Below are 27,403 nucleotides of genomic sequence, written 5' to 3'. Positions count from 1 at the left end.
TTTTCTTTTTTACTTTTTATATACATACATGAATATGTACAATGCTTATAATAAAGTACGCTATGGAATAATCAAGATTTAACCACCCTTTGAGCTCGTGGAGCGATATGTGAATTTTTTGAAGAATTGGTATCGAAGACTTTCAACTGTGTCTTTTGTGATGTCATCTTGATTTCCGAGGGTTTGGAAGTACACCCTGGTGTATTCCTGGTGGGGTTTACTTGGCTTCGAGCCGCGCAAGACAATAAAGCATACCTAATTGCGGGGCGGCGCGCTGTCGATGCCGCTGCGGATAACGTCACAGGACGCCCCGGCAACCAGAGACCATGTGATCGCAGGAATCGGCAACCATTTTAAAAATTAAGTCTCCATAGCAAGATCTTGTCCAGCTTTGTGATTATATTTTTTTGTCAAAAATTAAATTTGTACGAATGTTTTTAAATGTTTAACAACGGCTACATTTTTTAGACCACTGCATAAAAAGGGTGGATCCGTACCAGATGATTTAAAATATTCATGTTTTTTTCAAGTTCTTAATAAAAGTCGGAAGTATTTGAAAAGGCAAAATTGGTATACAATTGTTTTAACTACTATAATCGGCCATATCTTTGCTTTGGTAATACTTTAATAATACTACAATAATACTCAAATAAGAAGAAATCGCTCTATGTGAGAATTGGCAGATTGCAAAAATGTACTATATACATACAATAAATATAAGGAGCGGAACATTGCCTTCAAAAGCACCCACTTTCTAGGTAGTACTTTCACAATAAACATTATTATTCAAAGGGAGAAATTGTAGTTTTTTCGTATTAAAATTTGTTTGTAAATTATTATTGACTCTATTGTTTTTTAAATGTTTCAAAAATATTAGACATAAGATATAATATTCAACGAATGTAAATTAGAAGCAGCAAATTTAGGTATTCAATCTGAAAATTCAGAAAATTACCTAAGGAAGAAGCAGAGAAATAACGAAAAATCGACTCTGAATTACATAAATTAAATGTTTTTATATGTTGTATTATCGATAATTTAATGCAACAAAATAAATAAATAATACATTCAGTTTCATGTGATTATTCCTAAAAGAAAATTTAGAAGAAACAGCCTTGAATCTACCCTGAATTTATTTTTAATACATCATTTCAGTAAAATCATATCAGAATACATTTTTACAATTTATTCTGCTCTAAAATGTCTATGAAGCTCAATTAGACTGTTGCAAAACGTCCATTTTCTGTTCAAATCCAAACCAAAGTTTTAGAACTTTCATTGTAAAGTAAAAAATACAAACTAAGCCAACTCATCTCTCAGGAGATAATAAGCGAAAGAATAAGTACAGACAGACATCACATCTCACACATTGCTCAATAGTTTATCTGCATTTCGATATTACACTATGTTTTAAAAATATTATAGCTATCCTTACCGATATTACTATGGACTTCTAATAAAAGAAGGCTGATCCAAGTATATTCAAACCGAATTTTGGTCAATAGGAGTGCGCAAAAACAATTATTACTTCTCAGAAGGCAAAAATTCGCATCAAAAGCAATAAAATCGTGTCGGTGTTGTCGCAGTGGGAACGCTGCGATTTTACTGCAACGAGCGAGAAATTTTCTGTGATCATTTTCAACGCTGTTTTATACAATGCATATTAAAGCGATAATATATTACATAAAATACCTATTATTGTATAAATTTTTAATATATTATGCAGTAAAATATAACACGCACAATGTTATCGACGACTGGAGATATATTCGGATTACAGTAGTACACGAGATTATAACAAGAGACAGTTAACAATATAACCGACATTGTTCGTGCTTTAATAAACAACACAGCACACATACAGCATGTGCTTCCTATATAAAAATGAACAGATTTTTTCGCTATATAATACATAAGTGTGTGAACATAATCCGTTATTGAAAAACAAAGTCTTTACTTAAAGGTTTAAGGGGGAAAAAGCTCATTCGCTCTCACGACCAGCTCGTGTTGGCACCTCTAGACTTAATAACCGTTTTGTCGATCTCGTTGCTCTTTGGCGGAACACAAATAGCACTTCACAGTTGCGGGTGCTACGCCCCGCGGGGGCTCTCGTGCTGCCCTGAAGGAGACACTGTGAAATTGCAACATTTGCATAAACACAGAGAGCGTATCGGTCCGCAGTGTAGCGCTAACTTTGCGGCGTTTGAAATCGATCTAAAATTTTATAACTCTACTTTCGACGAGGCGTCAAAGGTTAGCTTTTAATGGAAGCGTAATGACATATGGCGAGATAAAATATAGGTGAAAATTCTCGAGAAATCAACATTTGGCATTTTTCGCGATAAAAATCACCGGTGGAGAATTTATACTATTTGACTTCAAAAAGTCAAATAATATAAATTTATATTATATGTTCACGTTTAAAACGTACCCGTTTATTTGCAATTCGAGTAATCATATTTAGTCAATTCTAACGAATGTATGCATTAAATCGGAAGCAATAGTAATGTTCATGTATCGTAAAAGAAAAAACTCACTTTTCGGCATCGGAACTCAAAATTTGAAGATTTCAACACGAAGATTGTTTTATGATTGTTTAATCAATATATTCTTCTAATCCTTACACACATTATGTATATATTTCATTTTTATAGTTACAACACACCTGGTTAATTTGCAATCCGAATATTTATATTCAGTGAGATCGAACAACGCATCTGATGAATTATGAAAACGATTGTCGCGTAGCAAAATTATTTAAAACTGTTGTCACGTTACTGTCGGCCATCTTGTTTTATATTTGAATGCTTATTTTTCATTGGTTGAAACAACAGAATGCATAACCGGTGGCTTTCAAATCAATCGAGCAAATTCAATTTATATTTTTATTATTATAATTAAATATATTTCCTTTGTTTTTGTGTATTATTATATACACCGTTCATAAAAAGCGATACGATTTATAGAGTAGAAAATTGAGCATAAAATGTTTAATTTTGAAGCCGCTTAGAACAATTATATATAAGATTTAAGAAGATTGAGATGAACGTTGACTATTTTAGAAATAAGTGTTATTTACGTACACATCACTTTTTCGTTATTTACACATATTAAAAAAAATATTTATAAAATAAATATGTACCTTTATATATGTAAATAAAAAAAATATATTTTATGAATAATAAACTCGACGAAATTTAAAGTCATACATTAAAGGGGAAAACTACCGATACTAATAAAACGAGTTGAATTACAATATTGTTATGCAGTGTAATGCAGCGAAACATGTCAAACTCTTCTCATAGTTAGCTTCACATCGTTTGCCCTTCTACTTGTTGTCTTATACATTCTGCTAGCTCGTGTACGAATATACTGATACTTTATATACACAATCACTACATTTCTCGTGCTCGGTAATAGCGAATATTATATCGACGGGGTAGCGCATGTCATCGGTCGCTTTTGGCACGGGTTTCGGTGAACATCATAGGGTTCGGCTGAAATCGCTCGCTTATTGAGCGGTAGTTTGTTCTTCGTTCGGGTGACGTTAATTGACGTTGTGCGGGACAACACGCCGCGCCGACGTCAGCGCTAAGTGGCCGTCGGACGGCGGCGAAGCCAACAAACGAAGACTCTTCCTCCTACTACTATTCGCTAAAAGGAGGACCCTTTGCGGTGACAACGCACATGCGAAACCCAAGGACGCGCCTGTCGACCGAGACGGCCGACAATCGAAGACCAATATGCACAACTGAAGGATCGTTATGGGATGGGCGACTAATGAGAGATGGGCTACTCACTAACGCGCCTTAAAAAATTGCCTGTAATTCAGTGACTTTTTGATTGATAATCTTTTAGCACATTGAGATTTTGAGAGTATTTTACAATAAGTTTAGAACATGCTATATGTATTTTTAATATACATTTTGTATCAAGTGCATCAGTGAAAACGGATAGCCTTCCGGTATTGTTAAAGTAATGAACTTTAACTTGCTTAAAATTCAACACAGAAGTGTTTCTGTTTATAACATCATTGCCATAAACAGAAACAAGTTGTCGATACATTTCAGCAGTTTTTTCCTCACACTTGGTAAGACCATCACACTGCGAACACGACGTCGTTGCGACAGATATCTAATAAACTGCCACAGCAATGTTGTCAATCGAGAAAAAATAATTCGTTTCAATTTTGATTAGCCTTTTATCCTTACTCTCCAAATATCCTTCGTATATAGTGAACTCATTTTAAAAATATAACATATTGATTAATACAGAGATAAGCAATCTTTCACATTCTTGGGTCGCAAATATGGTTAAAAATAAAAATCTATTTTTCTTTATATATAATATGTAGTAATACTTATTTTAATTTTAATTAAAAATCACAATATTAGAGCGAGAAAAACCTAACCTGCATAGATTGATCAAAATTAAAAATAATATTATAAACACCAATTCCAATCTTACAGATACAATATTAGTGTTCATGTGAAATTTGAGTCCATGATTTTAAGGAAATAGACTTACGTTACTGATCTATCATAAAATCACAAACTTAGGCTTAATAAAAAAAAAAAAAAACTGAGGCCTAATACTCAAACTGGAAAAATAATATATTTAGATACTTGAATAATTTATTTTATATTATTTATTGTGAATTTTTGTTGAAGCAATACAACAAAAACAGTCCAATGCGATACAACAGGGTAAACATAATCAACAACCACTGAGTATTGAAACACCAGACCAAAATCAGTGAAAACTCACAATTAAAATATGTCATTATGCACAACCAGGCTTGATTTAATCTTTAATTATTTATCCATGATATTGGGAAAATCTAGGAAAACCTAAACTGTGATAAGCGTTTGATCAGAATTATAATTAAACAATAATCACTAGTTTTGATCTTTCAGACACAATTGAAATTGAAAAACATTTAGGATTCAAAGTCTTTCTGGTATTAGTATAAGTGGGAGTATTTTCGCTCTCATCGAATTTGGCCAGAAAAATACATATCATTTAATGAAATATTATGATTCTTAATGAAATCAAAATATTAAAAAATTACTACTGACTGCCTAATGTTTACCCCCCCCCCCCATCCTGAAAAAATCTGAAATGACATCCATGAATCTAAGCCAAAAATTCTCGGGTTATCACTCAAATAAAATCTAAAAAAACAGTCTCGAATCTAACTCGAAAATATTTTTTTAAATATGTCACTCATATCGGAATACATTTTCATAAGTAGATGTGTTTACCAGTGAAAATAAAATTTATCTGGCAGGTTCTAAAAAAATAATATAATTTTAACTTTTCCATACGTAGTAATATATATTTTTACATACCAATCATTATTTATTTACATGCGATTTAAAATGTTACAATGAATGTGAATTTTTCAGTGAAGTTATATTTTTACTAATGATCTAAACACATTTTCACAAGTAGATATATATTTCTACTAACGAAAATATATTTAACTGAAAAAGTTTTAAAACTAATTATAGTCTTGGAACTCACAGTCAAGTTATATTTTCACTGGTGTCCAAATACATGTAGATATATATTTCTACTAGCAAAAATTTAGGCGCTAGTGAAATTATATATATAGTGAAAAAAAAATATATATACATATACATATATATCTTACGTATTTAATAACAAGCATGAATGTATATAAAGTATCGAGATGCCATTTTTCAAGTGCAATGACCATAATCGGCGGATTAATATGGTCAATGTTTATATGATACATCCGCGTGTAACGGAAAATAGTTATGTCCGACATGTTAGCGCTTTTATAAGGAAGAACGGGAAATAATATAATTCGATTATGCGTGTATTGTGTAATATTGAACTAATACCGTGTTACAAGATGTTAATTAAAATATTGACATACATTATTATATTATTTAAATAAACTCATAATTTGCTTTGATTAATATATTTATATTATGAATGTATGTGCAATGCCGAAACACTTACTGCAAGGTGAAAAAAATAACTACAATACGTCCATTAAACGTGAGATTTTGCTTGAAAACAAATCAACACTATCTGTAAGTTAATTATAAAGTCGGAGAGCTATATATATATAATAAAAAAAAATATGTTAAAAAATTAGTGCGATGTATCACTAATTTAATAATCAAAACAAAGTTATGTTTTAACCCTAGTATGGCATGAAATGATATTTTTATTGCTGAGTGGCAAACGATTGAGAAATTTTAATTTAATTAATATTTGATCCTTGAGGAATTTTCAATGTGACGTTGTATTCAGATTATTTGTGTAGTCTATATAAGGTTTTGACTTATGCCATTTCTTATGAATGCATATTTTGTATTAAAAAAAAAAAAAAAATCCGAAATCCCATCATTTCATACGCACTATCCCAACGTATGAAGAATCTTGTATATGTATGTATATACGTTTATATCCGCCCTAGGTGGCCCAGTGACCATACCTCTTCTACGAATCGGACGGAACAGGGTTCGATGCTGCTTTCTACCGGAGTTGCAATGGTATTAGGAACGGATGTACGGGAGTGCCGTGCGTGAGTTGTTGGCGATTTGCACATGTTAGATTCCGGGTTAATATCTATCGTTTTATAAATAAAAACTTGACCATCTATCTTCCTATCGTGTAACAATTAATTAAATTTGAGTTCCGTTAATAGAATTTATTTGACGAGTTATTTCGAATGATTAGTTTCTGAATCAAGATTATTTTCATCGCTTGATACACACATAAAATAGTACAGTTGAATATAGAAACATAAAATCAAAATCCAATCAACTATACAATTTAATTTCGCTATTAACCATATAGTGTAATTACAATCGGAATGCATATGGGATACTGTTTTTAATCTCTATCAAATGATACTATCGAATCGTCGCACATATGGAAATTAGCAATTAATTTTACATAAGCGATTTAATATTCATGGCCGTAGAGCACTTCACTCACGAGTGTTTAAACTTGACTATAAAACTCATTTTCTTCACATGCGTACAATAAGCTAATTCGACACAATCGTCACGGCGTATTCGAATAAGTTAAGAAGGGTAAAAAAACTTTGTAGCAAATTAGCGGGAATCACCACGGCGGCGGTCGTCGTTCGAAAGCTCGACTCCTGCGCACTTTTCGCACAGTGTCTTAAAGGGGCAATTAATATTTCCCATGATGGTTTGAAAAAAGACACGCGCACGAGACTGTACTGGCAATGAGCTGCTCAAAAGTTCTTGTGAGGTGCGCGTAAGTGAGACCGAGAATCTTGTCCTTCAAACTAGTATCTCGTCTCCTTTAGTTTCCCGATGTGTGGTGACTCACCGGGACGAGTAATTCCGTCGCACGGAGGATAAGCTTAAAAAGTGATAATTACTTAATTAAACTATAATTAATATTTTGTCTTGTGACTAATGTAATTGTTAGTATCTTTTTCAATAGTATTCTCACTATCATTCCCTTCGACATTTTTAAACCATTTTAAATTTTCCATATCCGCATCATTCAAGCATTGAAAATTCAGATCATTTGAATCGCGATCAAACCACTCCCCGATGTATTCATTTGCATTTTACATTTTTCAATAATCAGCATTTTCAAGATAAATCACTTGTTTAAGTATCTTCAGAATCAGGAAGAATCTTTCTATATGATTGAACAAGTGTTAATGGCTTTATTTTTGACCAAGATTATGCTATTCCATGTTCAGTATTGATTAACCCAACATCTTTCTGAGCAAGAGTATTGAAAAGACCAGCGCATTAAATCCGTTTCATTGATGATATAACACAAATCATTTACAACAAATCGAAAAACAATATTAGATAAATATAATGTTTTTTATTTATTATTTCTTATGCTCAGTGATAAATCACTACTACTTGAGCTCATGGATCAGCAGCTCATTTCGAATTTCAGAAAGATTTACGCCAAATTAAGTTACCAAAGGAAGACATTTTATAATCAGAGACTAGTAGAAAAAATATTACCACGTTGTGAGCTGTTTTAAGATCATCGATAAAGCATGAGGTTACAAAGAGAGCTCTCAATTTTGTTTAGATAAGATTGTAGCCTATTTGCATTGATGGGTTTGATCGTGAATTGTCGATGAAATTGTGTCCTTAAAAAATAACATCAGGAGAGTTGGTGGAGGAACATTATTAGAATCTGACCACCGAAGAACTAATATATATGCATCGCAAGCAACAGCATAAGGCTACAAAAGAAGGAGAAAGAGACAGAATTAGATATGTGTGGGATACAATTCAAAATTTTGTGGGTAAGCACTACCAGAGTAAGACTGTAGCAGTACGAGCCATGAATCTATTAATGACAATGCAATGACATATTTTGAAATGGTTATATGGATTTATTTACTTCAACTTACGTTAAGATTTATATTTTTGAAAATATGTACATGCGGTAAAAACAGAAAAAAAAAAATTAAATTAATAAATATTTATACTGCATTTTCTTTTCATTTTCATAAAAACAGAATAACAGCCTAATAGTAAAATAACCTAATTTTATGCAACTTTAAAAATATTCAAAATTTAAACGCTGTATATGTAATTTTATCTCAACGTTTTTTTGCACAATTTCTCCCACGTTTTCTTTTCTTTAATAAAAGATTATCTAGAGTTCTAACTTCATATAATGTATGTATATGTATATAAATATGAATTATTCATTCCATATTTTTATTGCTTTTTAATAATCATGGCCACCAGACGTAAATTATTTATAATTTCTGACCATTTTGGGTTACATGTGAAGGTTATAAAGGGTCAGTTTGCCCAGATTAAAAAAAAATATCATGACAATCCGACTCATTTCGTGTATCTTTAGAATCTTAGAGATTCCAAAGATACAGAACGGTCACCTGAAACTCCCATTTCAGCATTTGCCATTAGGTTGATCAAAATTTCCTGAGCCCCTCTATTTTATACCAGAAGCAACTATTGCTAATGGTGTTCAATAAACTTTAAATTGTTCCTTTCTACCTGGGTGTATGAATCACCTACCCATTGTTTCTCACGCAAAGATAAAATATTTTTTTTTTTTATATATATTTTTCTTGTTGTACGTCACGGTATTAAACGATTTATTATTTTTATCGTAATATTATCGTTTATAACGACAAGGATATAAAAGTGTATATATAACTTTAGTAATTGAAATATTTTTGACGTTTTTTGTTAATGCCAGGGGTGTCGTTTTTATTATATTGTAGTAATTTAAATTATTATTTTACAAAAGTAGCGATGTGACGTAGGGTTCATCAATACCTTTTCTCGGAGAACACTCGTCTCTGAGATACGACGTTCCCGCTCGGTCTCGTCAACATCCAGGAGTTACCCCCGCAACGAGTTTTTCACCGGTCGACAGGTTTTACGTTTCGAAATGCGAATCGCTCCCGTCGCCCGACTATTGCGATGTCGTTAACCCGATACGCCGATACGCCTTTTGCATCACAAATCGAACCATAGAATAAATACGACCGCTTTTTTCTGTTTTTGCTCGTACATCTGGAATTCCTGCGTAAAACTACAAAATTTCGCGACAGCAGCCGAAAACGCTAGCGGAATCCTGCGAGGCGAAACATCGCGAAGATGTATTTTTTTTATAGAATATAAAAAACGTATACATTATATTTAATATCTTGAAATGTGTGCATCGTCACACTATCGGCTGTAAACGAAGCGATTCGAATGCAGAAAATGTGTCGTTTTAACATTATGTTCCGACACGACAAAAAATTAGCAAAATATTGTATAAACAACGCGTTAAGCATTCGGTTAATTTTTTATATCAATTTTTGATATATTATATTATCGTCGAATATGGTTTAAAAGGGTATTTAAAGTATAGAAGCATTACATCATTATAAGATTTAATAATAAATAAAGCGGTTCCGGCTGTCTTCAAACGGGAACCACACCAACGTTCACTCTTTAGAAACGGGAAAGCCAGAAAAACCTGATCAGTCAGACGACGACTGAGTAAATTCAATTTATATTCCTAATACAATAAAAATACAAAAATAGATTGTATCATATTTTTTGCAAGAGCTTTTTAACTTTGAAAATAAGAATGAAATTTAATTTCGTGTCTTAAATTAAAACGTAAATTGTAAAAAAGTGCATATTCTAATTACATTTTCATAGAACCAAAATAGAAAAAAAAATACAACGCTATAAATAAATATTAGAGTAATGTTTGGAAAATTCGAAAGTAATTTGGAAAATGCATGATATATCTAAAAAATTTAAACCAAATTGTCATTCAGTTAGCTGATTTTGGTTGACACACACGTTATTTTTAAATTACTTAACACAAAATTTAAACTTATGGGGTTAAACTTGGACTTTAGTAAGTTGAGTTATTATATCAAAAAGTATTGAGTATTTTGCATATTCTGGAGTACCGAAGGAATCTTAAGTCGTAAAATATGCAAATAGTTGCTTAATTATAATATATATACGTTTTTTAGCTCATTTTGAGATTTTTTTCGAAAATACTAAAAAAAAGATGCGAAAATTACCGAAAAATGGAAATCAAAATGCGAATACTGGAAAAAATAGATGCTCAAAATACTTGTCTTTACATATAAAAAAATCTATATTATAATAGGCAGTAGTGATTTTAAAAACAATAAAAAAAATATTAAATAATATTTAGGATAAATCCAACAATTGTCCAAATGTAACAAATAAGAGCATAATCTATACTATAAAACTGAAAATATATGTGTTTGTCTCCTCCCAATCGTTGAACAGTAACGACATGACATTTTCACATGTCATTTATAGGTCAACTGTGCTATTTTCAACTTTTAAGTTGAAAATTAAGACCGACAGCGACGTGCTGTTGACCGATTACTTGCTATACTACAATACATTCCAATGAAGCCGCTGAAGAAACTGAACAACGACGTGCTGAGGATAAGAGACTAATTATTCATAGTCAAGTATTGAAATAAGTTTGTAGTAAAAGGATGAATAAAATAAATTAACAATTAGAATTGTGGCGGACCATACGGATGTCCACGTTTGTAAAGGATCCTTTCTTGAAACTCGCGTAATTACTATGACCAAATGTGATTTACACAAATGCTCTCGTTACGACTCTCGTGTTTCTACATAAATAACGCGCAAGGATTCTCCGATGCATTGAATGAATATTTTTTTGTTATGAAACGGTCACGAAAGACAAATAGCACCGTAAAGTCATAATATTTCCCATTACGCATAAACAATTCAATCAAGCAAATGACACTTTCTAAAGGTGTATACTTATTTCATTGATTCTAAGAAGCGAGAGTAGCGACTGACTGGATGATCACTGCATGATTGTGATTGGTCAGCAAGCTTTGTAGCCCTGGATACTTAAGCCTGGATTCCGATAAGGAGAAGGCAGTCACAAGCAGTCACCTGGCAGATTCCAGTAGACTCCGGCAGACACTCGAAGAGACTAGCAGACACCAGTCTGCTCGCGGACACATACTGTCATGGACGCTCACATCACGAGAGCGACTCCCGAACACGATCAACGCAGTAAGAGACACTGTCGCTGCCACGCCACCTACAAGACCTCTGAGGATCTTCCACCGACAACAACCCTGCGCCAGTTTCTCCACCACTGTTCGGAAAAAAAAACATCTCGCCGTTTATCGTCTGTCGCAATATGTAATATAATCTAATAAAATTCTCACTAGTTTCCACCTGTGTCTTACTGGCTGCGAAGTCACACCCCTTAGGGTTACCAAACCTTAAAGAATTACTAAAGAATGAATTTATCTCGCATTGTGTAAAAGTTTGCAATCGAAACAAAAATATATATCGGTCATTTCATTTTCTCCATTGTTTTTGAAATTTTATGGTCACCGAATATGCAGTTAATTCACAAAATTTTATGAAATAATGATATAATGTAAGTACATGCATGCCATTACATGCAATTTTCTTGAACTCAATAATCATCCCTGGTATAATGTATCATTAGACATTAAAGATTTTTAAATTAAATTTATTATTGACAGCTCTTTTTTTATAGTTGCCATATTCCATAGAAACCATAGAAACCATACTCAAATAAATCGAAAGAAAGGTAAAAGCGCACGACACAGAATCTCCACCGGAAGTGGCTCGACATCGAGATGCGGCCCAAATCTGCGAACGAGTCGACACCATACGACGGATAGGAGATAGTAGCGCGCCTGCACCGTTGCACGGGCACGTCTCGGCGCACGCGGGCCGCATACGAGAGGAGGCTCTCAACGTTGCGGGTCACACGAAAGACCGACTTCCGGGTCGGAGGATGCGCGCGCCCACCGGCCGGATACGGGTCCGATGTATTATTTACGAGTCGCGCGTGATTACGACCTGTAAAATTGTTATGGCCATAAATGGCCGCGAGCCGACCACCGAATTTTGCGCTGAGTCGTTCGCCCACGGCGGCGGATCGACGGCGCCGAACGAGATTGAGACACAGCATTTGAGTTAGGGACAAACAAATCTATATTGATCAGATAACATCTTGTTTAGGCGATCGAGCGATAAGCTGTTGATTGCCTCTCAAGGGTTTCATAAAGATTTCAAAATGTATTTGTTTTCTAATTACAATAATTAATTACGAAATGATTACTTATCACCTGATATGTAAGGAGGAAACTGAGTTAGTCCAAATGGGCAAATTTTAGTTATTTTGTGAAACAAAAACTTCCGACATTTTTTGATAATAAAGAACGTAACAGTTACATTACTAAAACATTTTACAAGATATTCAATAATAAATCTTATAATATTATATTAACTATGGTAACTATGTGTATTGTTTACATAAGCAAATTAAATAATGCCAACAAAGAAATGCTCATTTTTTTAAATCATTCAAATGAAGCTGTCGTTAATATTCTGTTATTAATAATAAATATTCGGTAATTGATTCATAAAGGGTTAGTAACAAGGTAAGTAAAGCTTTGATTACGGTTTTTCTAATCATAGCTCCGATATCAAAACTTATATTATATTTTTATTACAAACATATGTAAATGCTTTTTGGAAGATTATAAATAATTTATAGGCAAAAATATTTTATACTCAATTTTTACGGTGCTGTTTTATTTCATTATTTTGGTTAAAATTCTAACATTTATTTATAACTAAAATATCCACATGAACTTGCCGATTTTCAGTCAGTTTTAGATCGATCGCGATTGAGGAAATTTCCATGCAGTATTCAACCCCTTCGGCTATTTACAATTTACAGATATACTGTGCCTTTAAAACGTCTTTAAATAAGAAGTTATATTTTGGAAATATTTCTAATGGAACACGTTTAATCATATCCATGTGTTTCGAAGATAAAGTTTTCTGTATACTTATATATTTTTATTAGGTTTATATGTTTATAAGGAATATAGGGATTTTAAATTATAATATACTAAGAAGCAATATGTCTTACGTTTCGAATCGAAAATTGTTAAAAATATATTCCATGATTCTAAGCCAAATAAAACATAGCTTTCTGAACTAAATAAAATATAATAAATCTTAGCTTTCAAGTACTTATTTTTAAAATATGCATGCAGAAATAAATTTATTAACTATTCATACGGCTATGAAAATACAGTAAATAATATTTATAATAACATAAACGTCAAATATACTGGGAATACAAGTAAGATGATCTTACACAATAGAATGACAATCATTTTGAATTATTAAAAAGTTTAACGATTTCTTCTAGTAAGAAGCTTAACTCACACAATAAAATCATAAAACGTTGTATAGTTATAACAAGTTTAAATATATTTTATTAATAGATAAATTCGAAATAAATGTTTTGCTAAATTATATGGGACAATAATATGACGCTTATCAAAAATTGGATCATTCGATTTATTCACATAGAATTAATTTTATTGTTCTACATAACAAATGTTAATTTTATGTGAATAATTTCAATTCGTACTGCAATTGCACCAGCGATGCAGTTTTATTACCAAACGAATAATTACGCGTTTTTTTCAGTAACCTAAATCCGCCATGAAATTGTCTGAGAGCTCGTTTATGCCTATCGATAATTCCAGGCAGAACGTATGGTCTATAAAATATTCCATCACAATAAAACGGCCAGCGCAACAATTAATTTGCGAAGGGATATTGTGGCACGGTGGATTCTTGGGCAAGTAAGATGAGAAGACATATGCATTCACGCTAATTACATCAACGCGTAATAAACATACTAAATTAATGACGCACTTAATATTCTTAAATAATAAAAAATGAAGGTCGATCTTCGTTCTTAAAGGATCAAAGCGAAACGTGGGAGGTTCGGGCATTAATCAAAACTAAAAAAGAGCAACCATAACTAAATTAAAAAAGAGCAACCATAAATTTTATAGTTAGTCATCAGAACGCGTACTCCAGGGCGGAAAATCGAAACGTGTCTATATGGACTACGTTTTAAGTGTAAATTAATAAATGGACGTTGATGTCGCACTTTACGTTCGTTGCATTTTAATTATTTCCTCTTTGGGCCGGGACTTCCATAGATTTAATTATTCCAGCTTTTAAAGTTTAAAATCAAATTAAAAAATATCAGAACACTCGAGCAAGATCATTACAATCAATTGTGTTAAATGATTTCAAGATCGAATGTATATTTACGTTGTGTAATGTACGTATCCCACGTAAGCTATCAAATATGAAGCTCTCAGATCATGTTAGAACTTGATTGAATATTTGTTTTTTGCAAAACCATCTAATTTATAAATTAATAATAATGTAAATTATCTACTTATCTATTTATGGACGTATGCATTTAAATTAATTTATTTATTTAATGTTCATATTTTAAAATCTAATTGCCAAAGAATAAATAATAATAAATTTGGAGAACTAAGAGATTTTTTATATTTTTTTTGTAATATTTTAAATGTAAAAAATACATAATCCTGCACTAATGTTGTAGGAAGAGGCAAAAGTCTAAGTGTTTGAGTTACCAACCACTTGATGTTTTTTTCAAAGACATTTCCCGTACATATTTGCAATTATTTTTTTATGGAGTAGACATATATTATAATGATTGCTATATATTTTTTTAATGGGCAATTATCTTTATGGCGACTAAATCTTTTATTAGCTTAAATTATTATATAGTATTATTATGTACATAGGAAATTAATATTTTTTATTCTATGCTTACAGATTATTACTTAAAGGAAGAAATAGCTTAGCAATATACTAATAGAAATAATTCACGATTATTTATGCATTATTTCCTGTTGAGCATCTAACCTTAAAAATCACACAATAGTACCTATTAGAGTAAGGAACATCATGACTTATCTTTATATTTTATTTCAGAAGATACATAGACACTACAAATCATCACTGAAAGTTTCCCAAAATACTCAATTGAAGTTATCTCTATGTTTTTGGCAAAATTCAAATCACGACCAGCGCGTTCATTAATCTCCTGGACGTGCACTAAGGTGCTTCTTCCTGTGAAGTTGCTACGTGTCAACGTGGTCTGCGATCAAGGTTCCGGTCCCGACATTTGGGTCTATTGACCTTCTTGGCGAAATGTCCAACAGATCCATCGACTCTAAAAGGATAATGTCCCGTAAGTGCGTGCAATCGGAAGCGAAAAACGTACGTGTCAAATTTTAATTTAATTTTTCCTCTCGCGGAATACTTAACGAAGTCGAATATAATATTTATTATCACGATTCACTGTGTCGCTTCCTATATGTGCGCATTTTACGAATGCACCCATGAAATCATACTCAAAAAATAAACTTGTAATATTTATTTAAAAATACATACAAGCAAACACCTAGGTTTTGCATCGATCCGAAGACTGGAATATAAGTAACACTTATATCTTTGGATCGATTTTCTAAAATACATATATTGATTTAGTATATTGTTCCACGGCCATTCCTATTGCCCCATACTTATTCTTGTTGCAGCATCAGAAAGGTTCATTGGTCGCAATGACCATAATTAAAGGTTCCAACATAAATAGTCTCGCCTGACTTAAGAAACTAAATATACATAAATATAAGTATAATAATAAATAATATACTTTAAAATATTATCATTTTTAATTTCGGCAGTTCATGTTTATGTAAGGTTTTTTTGATAAAGTCAAAAGCGTTTCTAAGGCAGAGGTAAGAATAAAAATCCCTTATTCGTAAATCGCATTTAGGTAGAAACATTTTAAATCTTCTCAACTAGAAAATTTGCAATAAAAAACACATTTCTATACAAGTGCTGACACGTTGTAAAACTTTGTTTGCTAATTAATATAGTAAAAGGTTTAACCTTTACCGGACCGAGTGTACGAAAAAAACGTACGCTCCCAACGTGGGTACGGAAAGACCCCCGATCTTCATACTAATTTTTAGACCTTTTCGACAAGAAATAATAGCATAAAATCAAGTATATGCATTTGAACAATCATTACATATATTAATATCATGGAATTATTATATTTTATAACATTTTATCGTTTTTTTACGTAAAATAAAATTACACTAAGAAGCGTCATCATCGAAGCATGTCATTTTCATCACTGTGGGCGGGCAGAACAGTGTCCGCTATCCCCACTACTACCCGATGTTGCGACAAGTGCTACTGTTTCTCAAACTATTGTATTAAAAATAATATATTTACTTACTACATATTTATTTTTTCATTTATAAATTTATGTGCAGGGCTTTACATATTATCATCAATATTCTCTCTCTCCGAGATCAATATCAAGTGTCTTCTCTTTATTTGATTCCCATATTTATATACATTGCACACGTGACGCATTTCCTTATGACACATTCCATAAGGTAACATGTACACCATCGATTTGTCCCTTCGATCGACCCTGTGACTACATGTGACGCATCATCTCTGTGACAAAGAGAACAAGTCTAGTACTGTTTCCAGTTTCAAGTGTCCCATCGATTTATGGTTTCGTTCAAACGAATGATACCGAATAGACCCCTTGTTTGCTCTAATTGCTTTAACATAAACAAACGTTCGTATATCACGATTTTAGGTCGATGAACTAATTACGTTGCATCGTTGAAATTGTGTCGCAATCTTATTGAATTATATAATTATAGGAATTCATAGATTCAAAATCAAAGTATATAACATAAACACCGCGCGTATTGAATAAACACTGTCTCAAAAATTGCAAGAGATCCGTTAGGTCCTTGGCGACACCGGAAATCATAAACATTCCAGAGCAATATGTATATCTCGCTCGCACCCAATAGATGAAATACACATTTTATGCATTTATAACCGAAAGTGTGGGCGAAACAAAAATATTTTATCCTAACTGCTTTTTCTGTTATGTTATGAATGCACGCAAAAAGACCAAAACAATAGATTTAATCGGAAATGTTTAATTTAAATTTTTATATTGCCTTTGATTCATTATTATTATTATTGTTTTTACATGTTACACTAAAAAAACACTATGTAATAAAAATAATGATGACAATAAAACTTCTTACATACCTAAATATTATGTAATTATGTAAATTTCATTATTAATTATAACACTAATATATAAAACGATGAAATCACAAAAACACGATGAAAAAAGTAAATTTGCCGTCAACTAAATACCACGCGAATTGAGAAGCGCAGTTTCGTCATCCGTTTCTTCGTGCGACACCGGAAATCGTGCGCATTCCAGAGCGATATATGTATATCTCGCTCGCACCTAATGGATGAAATACACATTTTATGCATTTATAACCGTAAGTGTGAGCGAAACAAAATATTTTATCCCAACTGCTCTTCTTGTTATGTTACGAATGCACGCAAAAATATCAAAACAATGTATTTCATCACAAATGTTTGTTTTTAATCCTTATTTATGTATGAAATCTACTAAAAATTATCAGAACATATGTGTAATGATTTAATACAGGATTACATATAATATGAACTTATTAACATTAGTAATTAAAAAGTTACAACGAAAAATAGCGACTTAGGGGGCTTCGAGTCCCCCGCTTGGTCCGGGCTAGGTTAAAAAAAATTTCGTATGCCGTCTGTCACATAAAAAATATTTTGAACCCATAAAAAACGACTCGTCATATAGGATTACGTTATTTTCAAAAAAATACGTTCGTAGTAAATGACTTGGTATTCTCGTAAGCTATATACCAGAAGATTTCAGTATATTTTTTGTACGAGTTCAAAATTAAATACAATGCGTTGCAGGCAAGCGCAGGATTTGACGAGGGTACTGTTAGTCAGAGAATTTATTTAATATGTAATAGTTTTTCAGATAACAGCTCACCAGAATCATCGTTATATTTGTTTCATAGTTTTTTTTTTGCCTTTTCTCGAATTCATCATTCATCATTCAAGTCGCGAAATAACCTCAGAAAACTGAATGCATTATTTATTTATTTTTCTGTATCAAATCTAGTTGTCAAATTACCGATAATTCAATCTATATATTTTTTTATAAACAGGGGTTTAATCAATTTGTAAATCATTGGCAAAATACCATTTCTGTAAATGGAGCATATTTTGATTAATAAAATCATGAACTAAAAGAGCTGATAAATTCGGAAATAATTAACAGCTTCCTTAAATCATAAAGAATTAAATGAGCAAGACATTTCGATTTTGAAGTGTAGCAATGAAGCGACCAAGAAACACATTTGGCGGTTGCTGGAACGAAGATCTGAAGAACCTTAAAATAAAATATTCAAAAACAGGAGCAAAAAACCATTTCAAGCATGTCAATACTAGTTCAAATTTGTACAAAGAAAGTATTTTTTAATTGAAAATATTTCAGTGACTACGTTTTTAAACTGCGGTGATACGTAAGTATTTTACACCCATATAATACTGTCAAAATTATATAATATTTGGCAAGACATATTTAAATCACACTGTACATTAATATTATTCATATCCATTAGCGACTCGCCAAGTTTTCATTATTGTTGAATTAAGATGATAACGTTATCGCAAATTTATACTTTTCAGATACGAATGACAATTTATGCTTCGTCGATAATTGAAAAGCTTTTTTCCGCGTTCACTATACTTTTTTCTTCATACAAACAAAGATCATTCGCTTTGAGAATTCCGGCCCACACGCAGAAACGGTGATCTAAGAGGTCAACGCCACAAGTATCCGAAAGGAAATGAGTTCAAAATCACATATAAAATATCGTTAAAAATCAATTTTATGATAAATATTTTGAAAGCAAATACATAATCATTAATTAAATATTAATTAATTTCATGTTATATCTGCATTGACACGAGTCGCTATAATGATAATAACAGTAATACTATAAAACGTGGAGGCGTCAATTTCATAGTCTCATTCAAAGATAATCTGAGGGCAATAATATTACTAATAAATTATAATTTTGATCATTCCTATAATATCTAGAGCATGTCTATGTTAGAGCTGCTTATTAATAAAATATATCCATATATGGTCGACTCTAAAAATCGCCAAAAAACGCCGCGAGGACCTCTTAATTTATACAATGGCGTATGCAAATATTATCAATATTTTCGTTTCAAAACAACGCTATTACGATCGCACGACAATAAACACGTCATGAGGCATGTGGGCTACAGCTCTACGCCAGAGAGTGGTAGGCAGTCTAGGCAGACTAGTACGGTAGCCTTATATGGTGTCGCGGCCTGCTCGCGTGGGGAGGCTCCTCGTCGAAGACCCTGACGTCATGCTGGACACTTGGTGTCGTGTGGAACTATTTGCGCAGCAGGTGCCAAAACACAACTTCAATGAGAGATAAGGGCTTGAGAGTTCAGATCCTTGGAAAATTTCGCCTCGAACAAAGAAAATCGAAAAAAAAATCATACATCGATTCCATCATATCTAACCTTCAAAATACACTAAATATTTTCAAATTATCATCTAAAATGGTAAATATATAATATTTACTTCACACTTGAATTGTTTGCTATGCATTATACACCGTGAAAATGTGTAAACGCGTTTCGGTCCACCCACACGTAAGTAAACTGATTTTATAATCTACGAACACCATTAATTAAACATAAATATATTAATGCGTACAAGTCGATGCCCATTAAAATTAACCTACTACAGATTCAAGTTCAAAGAAGGAAATCCTAACAACTCGAATAATTACCTTAGAATTAATACAAGTTCATTGTTATATCTTATTAACTAAAGGAAATATAAAAGATGAATTGCTTGTGTTTATTATGTGGGTATAGCCATATAAGGCGATTGATAGGTATTAAATATATCGTCATCACACATTTGAGAAGGAGCAAGATAAAACATGCTTTAAGGACTGTTACTAATATAATAATCTTTTACAGTACTACAAAATGCTATTTCAAAATCTATTTGATATGCGCTATTTGCACCAAGTAAAATCATACTCTTTTAAGAAAAAAACAAGAGTATCAAACTTCAATCTTAATTTTCTTAATAGTGTATATATATATATATCAAGAAAACCTTTTTTAAAAAAGAGTTTTTTTACATTTTGATAGATAGATATCTATTAAACTTATACGTACTCTCACTATATTTATAAAATGTGATGAAGTTCCAATCATAAAAATCTCAAGCAACATTGGTAGTGAATAGCTACGTTTTACAAACTTTTTGGTCCACATTTTAGAACAACAAACTTTTAGCCATTATTTTTTATATCCTCATTTTAATATATACCAACTAATTTGAAAATACGGCTTCAGAGTTCTTAATCGTTAAAATAAATGTATACTATTACATTTATTATGTATGGCTGTGTTTTCCAAACTTTTTATTCCACGTTTTAAAACAACAAACTTATGCCTATTAATTACTATATAACTAAATTATATTATCGTTTCATGATACACCTTTAGATTTTTGATAATTAAAATAAATTGTCAATATTGCACAAAGAAACGATTTGATATAACCAAAACAAGCAAAGGGGTATAGCGCTTTTGGTGTTTCTTAAATTTATTAAGGTTTTAAAAAGAGAATTCTTATTCTGGTAATGTTTCGTGTACTCGTATTATTGTTTTAAGCCCTCGTTGTGGTCCCATTATAAACCTAAGATTATGTATAATTTAAACAATGGTACACTATCGAAAAAAGTAAAACATGCTAATTATTATAAATTTTCAAACACTAAAAACAATTTCACCCGCTTACACTAAGGATTCTGTCCCAAGACTTTTCCATGAAATTTTCTGAGAAATTTAAAATCTGTAATTTGTAAATCTCGGGAAGTACTTAAAAATGATCACTGGATGTTTGAGATTTTAAATTTAAATTGTATTACTCGTGGTTCTAAATATACGAAAAATGTAAGCAAATAATTTTAATATTAAAACAAATATGAAAAAAGGGGGTAAAAATTCTGTGCAAATGAGGAATTCACTTAACGTTAATAACGAGGATAATACGAGGGAAGATACGATATTGAGAATTTCCAGACTTTGCACCTAATTTATAATCAATATTTGTAATGATGTGACTCGGGGTTAATTAAGATATTTCGAAAAAGCGCAATGGAAAATTCAATGTTGCAAAGATATATTGAAATTATAAATAACAACAAATTAAATCTACTCTTTGATGTACTTATTACGTAATATTGATACTTTTGATGACTTAGCGATTAATAAAATTAAAACATGAGAAAAAATTGATAAAAGCAAATATTTAAATTTTAATAAAAGTTAAGTGAAAAATTTTATGCACAAAGACGCAAATATGGTAATATGATGTAAAAAGTTAAAATATAAATTAAAAAACACAAAAATAAAAACCTGATTTCCGATTTTTTATATAAACGCCTTTCATATTATATAATAAAATAATATATTATAAACATTTAAGAAATTGTGAATTATAAAATAAAAACTTAATTTATACTACAAAAACCTAAATTTTTACCTTTACTAAAATTTAATAATAAACACTAGATTGATCACTAATATTTATATAAGCCTCTGTTTGTGTCAGCCTTTTATATCCGTAGTATTCGAAATCAGTGCTTTATTTTTTTAGTTAAAAGATAACGTAACGGTAAGTACTTTCTGTAATCGCTAGTAGTCTAGGAAAAAGTGTGGGTATTAGTTTTTGAAAACAAAACTCTTGACACTTGTTTTTTAATTTAAATTTTAAGTCACAGGTAATTGCAATTTTAATTCATTAAAAAGATATCTTCAACTTGATTGTTAAAATCAATATGGAGTGCCTCTAAATCAGTGTATCTCAACTGGTGGTTCGTAAAAATTTTTTGATTTTCCGCTGATATTTGGCATCCATTTATTATGTTAAGCTAAAAATTCTAAGAAAGCCTTCAAACTGCTAAACTTGAATGTGGTTAAGCCCCTCGTTTTTTAATACTGTCTTGTTATATTTATTCAGGCAAACTTTTAAAACCCCACAAAATGGAAAAAAATAGAAATACTGTAAATCATTATTTAATTATAATACTAATTAAAAGAAGAGTAGTGAAGACAGTAAACTAGTCCAAAAATGGGTAAATCAAGCTTAGAAAAAAAAATAAAAGTGATGAAAAAAGTCAAAAATCCACGTCAAAAGCAATATAGCCGTCACCGATAAGTGATAATTGTTTTTTTGTGCTCACCTATTGACCAAAATTTGGTTTGAATATACTTTGACCAATACTCTCATATCATAAGTCCGTAGTAATATTGGTAAAGCTAGCTATCATATTTTTAAAACATAGTGAAACATGCAACGACTTCTTTTTCCACTTATTTCCCCTAAGAGTTGTGTTGGCTTATATTATATTTTGGACTTGATTCAACGAAAGTTGAGTTCGCTTAATTCGTGTAGGTTAGGTTTGGGTTTGAACAGCAAATGTACGTTTCGCAATTGTCAGATTGAGTATCATAGACATTTTAGAGCAGGATATAATTTCACCAGCGCCTTTCAGTAATAAATATATTTTCGCTAGTAGAAATATATATCTATTTGTGAAAATGTCTTTAAACTTCACTAATAAAAATATTAATATAAAAAAAAATGAAAAATACAGATTCACTGTAACATTTGAACATCGCATGTAAATAAATAATGATAAGTATGTAAATGTACATATATTTACGTATGGAAAATTTCAAATTATATAATTAAATTAGCACCTGCCAGATCAGATATTTTCACTGGTAAAAATATAATTGATCTGTCGGATATTTTTAAAAATATTTTTGGGATAGATTCGAAACTGTTTTTGTATTTTCTATGAAGGATAACCAGAGAATTAATGATTTAGAATCAGGGAGTGGGGCAAAAGTTGGCCTGTCAGTGGTAGTTCATTATTTCGATTTCATTATTTTCATTGTCCACCCCCCTCCTCCCGCAAATGACTCGGATGAAAAAAATTCATAATTTTTATTTACCTGAGCAACGTCGGATAATTCAGATCGTACTATATTAAAAAAGTACAATTTAAATACAAAATAATTGTTATTAAACGAATTTTCTGGGCATTACTGTTGGACGGATTAACGTTTTAAGGAACTAAGTATTAAATGCACATATTTCTTAAAATAATTCACTGTTAAATCGGACCCTATAAAAATATTTTTAATTCTACGTCAGTGGTCTGCAAAATGTTTCTCCTATTATCAATGATCTGCAGGTGTAAAAATGTTTAAAAAACTCTGCTTTAAATAACAATAAATCATCACGTTTTTTCATTGAAGAAAAATTCGGAAAATAGTAAAATAATTCAGGTACTAAATTACCAAATAAACGATTCAATTCTGCTCATCTTTTTGCAATTGTAAATAAATTTCATAATTTTTTTAAAACATTTTGTCAAATAAGCGATGAATTATCTTTGTTTGAACCACACTTAATAACTGTGTCAAATGCAAGAACTCGATTTAAGCGTTTTACTGTATGAAGTATTGAAGTATTCGTATTTTTTAATGCAATTATTTTTTCGTCTGATTCCTAATATAATGAGTGATGCAAGCGATTACTAAGGCTGTTTGCAACTAACCAGGGCCAATTCAACAAAATCAAAATTTCCAATATTCAATACCAATGAGAGAAAAAAATAGTAAATAATATTTAAAAAACAAACAATTCAATCTTATTCAGTGATTGATTATAATTTAAAACAACAATACAATAGAATAGGCGTAAAGTTACTCTCGAGTCTCCCTAATCTAAGATATATTGTATGGATCTAGATGTAAGATTCCAGTCAGACAAAACAAACACGTCAAAAAGAGATCTCAGTTATAGAATAAAATTCTGTCTTACTGGGAAATTTTCCTCGTTTTCTGGTCATCGAACAATCCTTCATGTTTCCAGAATGTTACCTAAATTTTATGATTGTTTTTAAAAAATTTAACACTGCCAGTTTTCGTTGCAACTGGCGAAAGAAGTTTTTAAAACCAAAATTAATTAAAAATTATCACTGATCTACGATGTCTCAGGAAAACCTAAGTAGTCTAGCAATAATATCCACTGAACTTATCAGAAGCAATTGACGAATTTGCGTCTTTAAAAGTCAAAAGTTTTTTTTAAATATATTTTTTCTTTAATTGCATAGTATTTAAATACTATAAAATTATTATTTTTGTATTTTTTTATTTTATGTAAATATTTAATAAATACACTGAAATTTTTACAAAGAATACGTTTTAAAATTAATATATTTGCTCGTCTTATCTTACATAAAATATTATGAGTATTTTTATAAAATTTATTTTAACGAAGTAAGAGGGCGGTAAAAAAGTAGCTTGCACAACTAACACAGCGAATACATTTAAAACTATTGCTCCCAAATACCTTCTTCCTTCTTCCCTTTCGACTTTAAGAACAATGATTTATATTTATGTAACATAGAAAATAATCTTAACCAGAGCGGAATCGAAAATTTACAGAAGACAATAATGATGGCGAATTAATGAATATATTAATAAATACCCTTAATATTTTATATCCTAATTTCGATTTTCAAAATTCTAGCAAGAGCTGATAAAAATATCCCTAACTAACACATACAACGTCGGAAAAGACAAACGAAAATCTGCATAAAAGAAACTCAACCAGCATGCACATTCACATACCACCACCACGACTACCCTTTCCACTTTTCCGCACAGCAGCCACTGGCTGCTTGAGGGACGGTGACGTCACCGGTGGGCGTACCCGAAGGGTGGGGGGGCCCGCCCGAGCCTCAGTGCTTGCGCGGCCTCTGCGCAGGGAGGCTGTCGAGAGATATCGACGCAACGGCACCACACGAACCTAGCGCGCAACCCGACACCTGTCAACGCAACACACCAAAACAACCCCAAAGCCTGCGGAAAATTCGATAAAAATACTCTCAAACAATGGACGGATACGAAACGCAGCCGTTGACATCAATTTCGGATCAATTGGACAAAAACAGAGGTGGGTGTCAATTTTTTGTTAATTTTCAATTACGACGATCGTGGGTGTTAATGCGTTAAAATAACATTTTTTTAAAATATACGCAAACAACGAGTGGGCAAAGATTTGCGTAGGTCATATACATAATAAAACAAATTTAATTTCTACACAGATCTGACGATCGACACGGATCGTGACACAATCAATAATGTCACATGATACCTGAAAAAAGAAGGTTAGTGCAAACATATTATTAAGTAAATACAATGTAAACATGCAGCGAATGTAATCATAATTTTGATTTTAATTTAGATGGAGCTGTTATGAGATAAACAATCGTCTCGAGTACAACAAAAAGGTGAGTGTTTTTCTTTCAAAACGCATTTTTCATTTCTAAATGTATGCATACAAAGGGAACGAAACGTGACGTACGTTTGTAGGAAAAGTCGCGGAACGTCACCCGCCGCTTCATTTGGTATTCGTCTCGTATAATGACATGTACTATAGTCAAAACTCGTGTGTTAACTGAGTTTCTTTTTTCTTTAACTTAAAATCATGACTAAAGCATTTGGCTATTATTGTGTTGCACATAGGCGGGCAATTACGTGCTAACTATGTGTTATTGTTGGAATTGTATTGTTTTTTTTTTGAGCCGCAGTGGAGGGTCTATGTGACTCAGCATATTCATCATAAAAGTTATGCTCTAAATATAAACCCTCCATAATCATTACGAAACTTAAGTTTCATATTTATTAAATAATGTTAACGTCAAAATCTCAGATAGTGCTTTGACGATTAGATTGATAAATACAATTGAAATTTCATAAAACAACGAAAGCACTACTACTTATCATCTACTGGAATTAAAATGTAAATAGAACAAAATTAATATTTAATTAGTCTCAAATATATATATAATAAAGAGTACTTGTGTAAAACAAGGTTTTCTAAATGTAAAGCGATTTTTTTTTAATTATTTTTGTTATATATTGTACAAATTAAATATTTAATTTACATACCATAATTCGATAACCCATGTATTTTTACGCATATTAAATATTTATGTGGTTCCGTGAGTTGTATACAATATAAAAGGGTTCCGTATTTAAATTTAATTGGGAAACGCTGATGTAGAGCACAATTAACCGTTTCGTCGTCGGTTCGGCGCCTTTTGTACGCGACAAAATCGATTTTATCTATCGGCCGGTACAGGGCAGCTACATCAGCGTTTACATGGTTTATCGCGTCGGATGAGGCCGATTCCGTGGGCCCCATTATATTGTCGTCGCGTTTGTTCTTACAAGTGGTGGCCCGTCGGCCGCAAAGGCCTGTGCGGCCCGTGGAACTACCGACTCACGCGGTTTAACCCACGCGCGCTCTCTACACCCGCGCAATACTATGTCGTATATAAGCACCAAACAACCTTCAAACGTTAAAAGAATAGAGCAATTTACAAGTTTAGCAGTTAATTGGCAGATTGTGAGCTTATAAAAATTTTATTCGTAATCTGATAAAATCTCACGCAATAACATAATGTATACATACAAATGTATGTGAGTAGAGAAAAATTAGATACATAAATTTAAATAATAATCTATCCATATATCAAAAAAAAAACTTGGGTGCATATTTATTGATAATATTACTTTGATTCCAATATAATAGCAATTAATCTCAATAAAAATAGACAATTTCATTGTTACACTGAAAAATAAGTTAGTCTTACTATCACTTAATTTTATTGAATTAAAAAAGCCTACAATGGAAAAAGCCAATTTTACTATCAAAACACTTCCAGAGACATATCCAATTTATTATTCAATGGTGACCTCAGATCCGTTAATTCTCGTCAAAATTTCAGATTTCGGCAACGAAAGGGTTAAAGTCATAGGTATATTAAATTGAACGTGTGTATGTATGTTTGTTCAAAATTATTTCGATAACGGATTATCTAATTGGTATGTGT

The 27,403-nt window shown here is 31.6% G+C and overlaps 1 protein-coding gene and 1 long non-coding RNA gene across 3 annotated transcripts in view; one reads left to right on the top strand and one right to left on the bottom strand.

Moving 5' to 3' along the window:
- The window catches only part of bs (serum response factor blistered), a 116,578-nt gene that overhangs the window by 32,981 nt on the left and 56,194 nt on the right, over window positions 1-27,403 (bottom strand). The gene's annotated exons all lie outside the window — the stretch shown is intronic.
- The window catches only part of LOC148227311 (uncharacterized), a 31,479-nt gene continuing 29,257 nt past the window's right edge, over window positions 25,182-27,403 (top strand). The window contains exons 1-3 of the long non-coding RNA XR_015812053.1: window positions 25,182-25,458; window positions 25,610-25,672; window positions 25,750-25,795. This is a non-coding gene — a long non-coding RNA (uncharacterized LOC148227311). The remainder of the gene's footprint in view (window positions 25,459-25,609; window positions 25,673-25,749; window positions 25,796-27,403) is intronic.

The sequence above is a fragment of the Plectrocnemia conspersa genome, unplaced genomic scaffold, assembly GCF_051122295.1.
Source record: "Plectrocnemia conspersa isolate PC_06_02 unplaced genomic scaffold, ASM5112229v1 ptg000013l, whole genome shotgun sequence".
Lineage (NCBI taxonomy): Eukaryota > Metazoa > Arthropoda > Insecta > Trichoptera > Polycentropodidae > Plectrocnemia > Plectrocnemia conspersa.
This window is presented reverse-complemented; position numbering and strand designations above follow the sequence as displayed.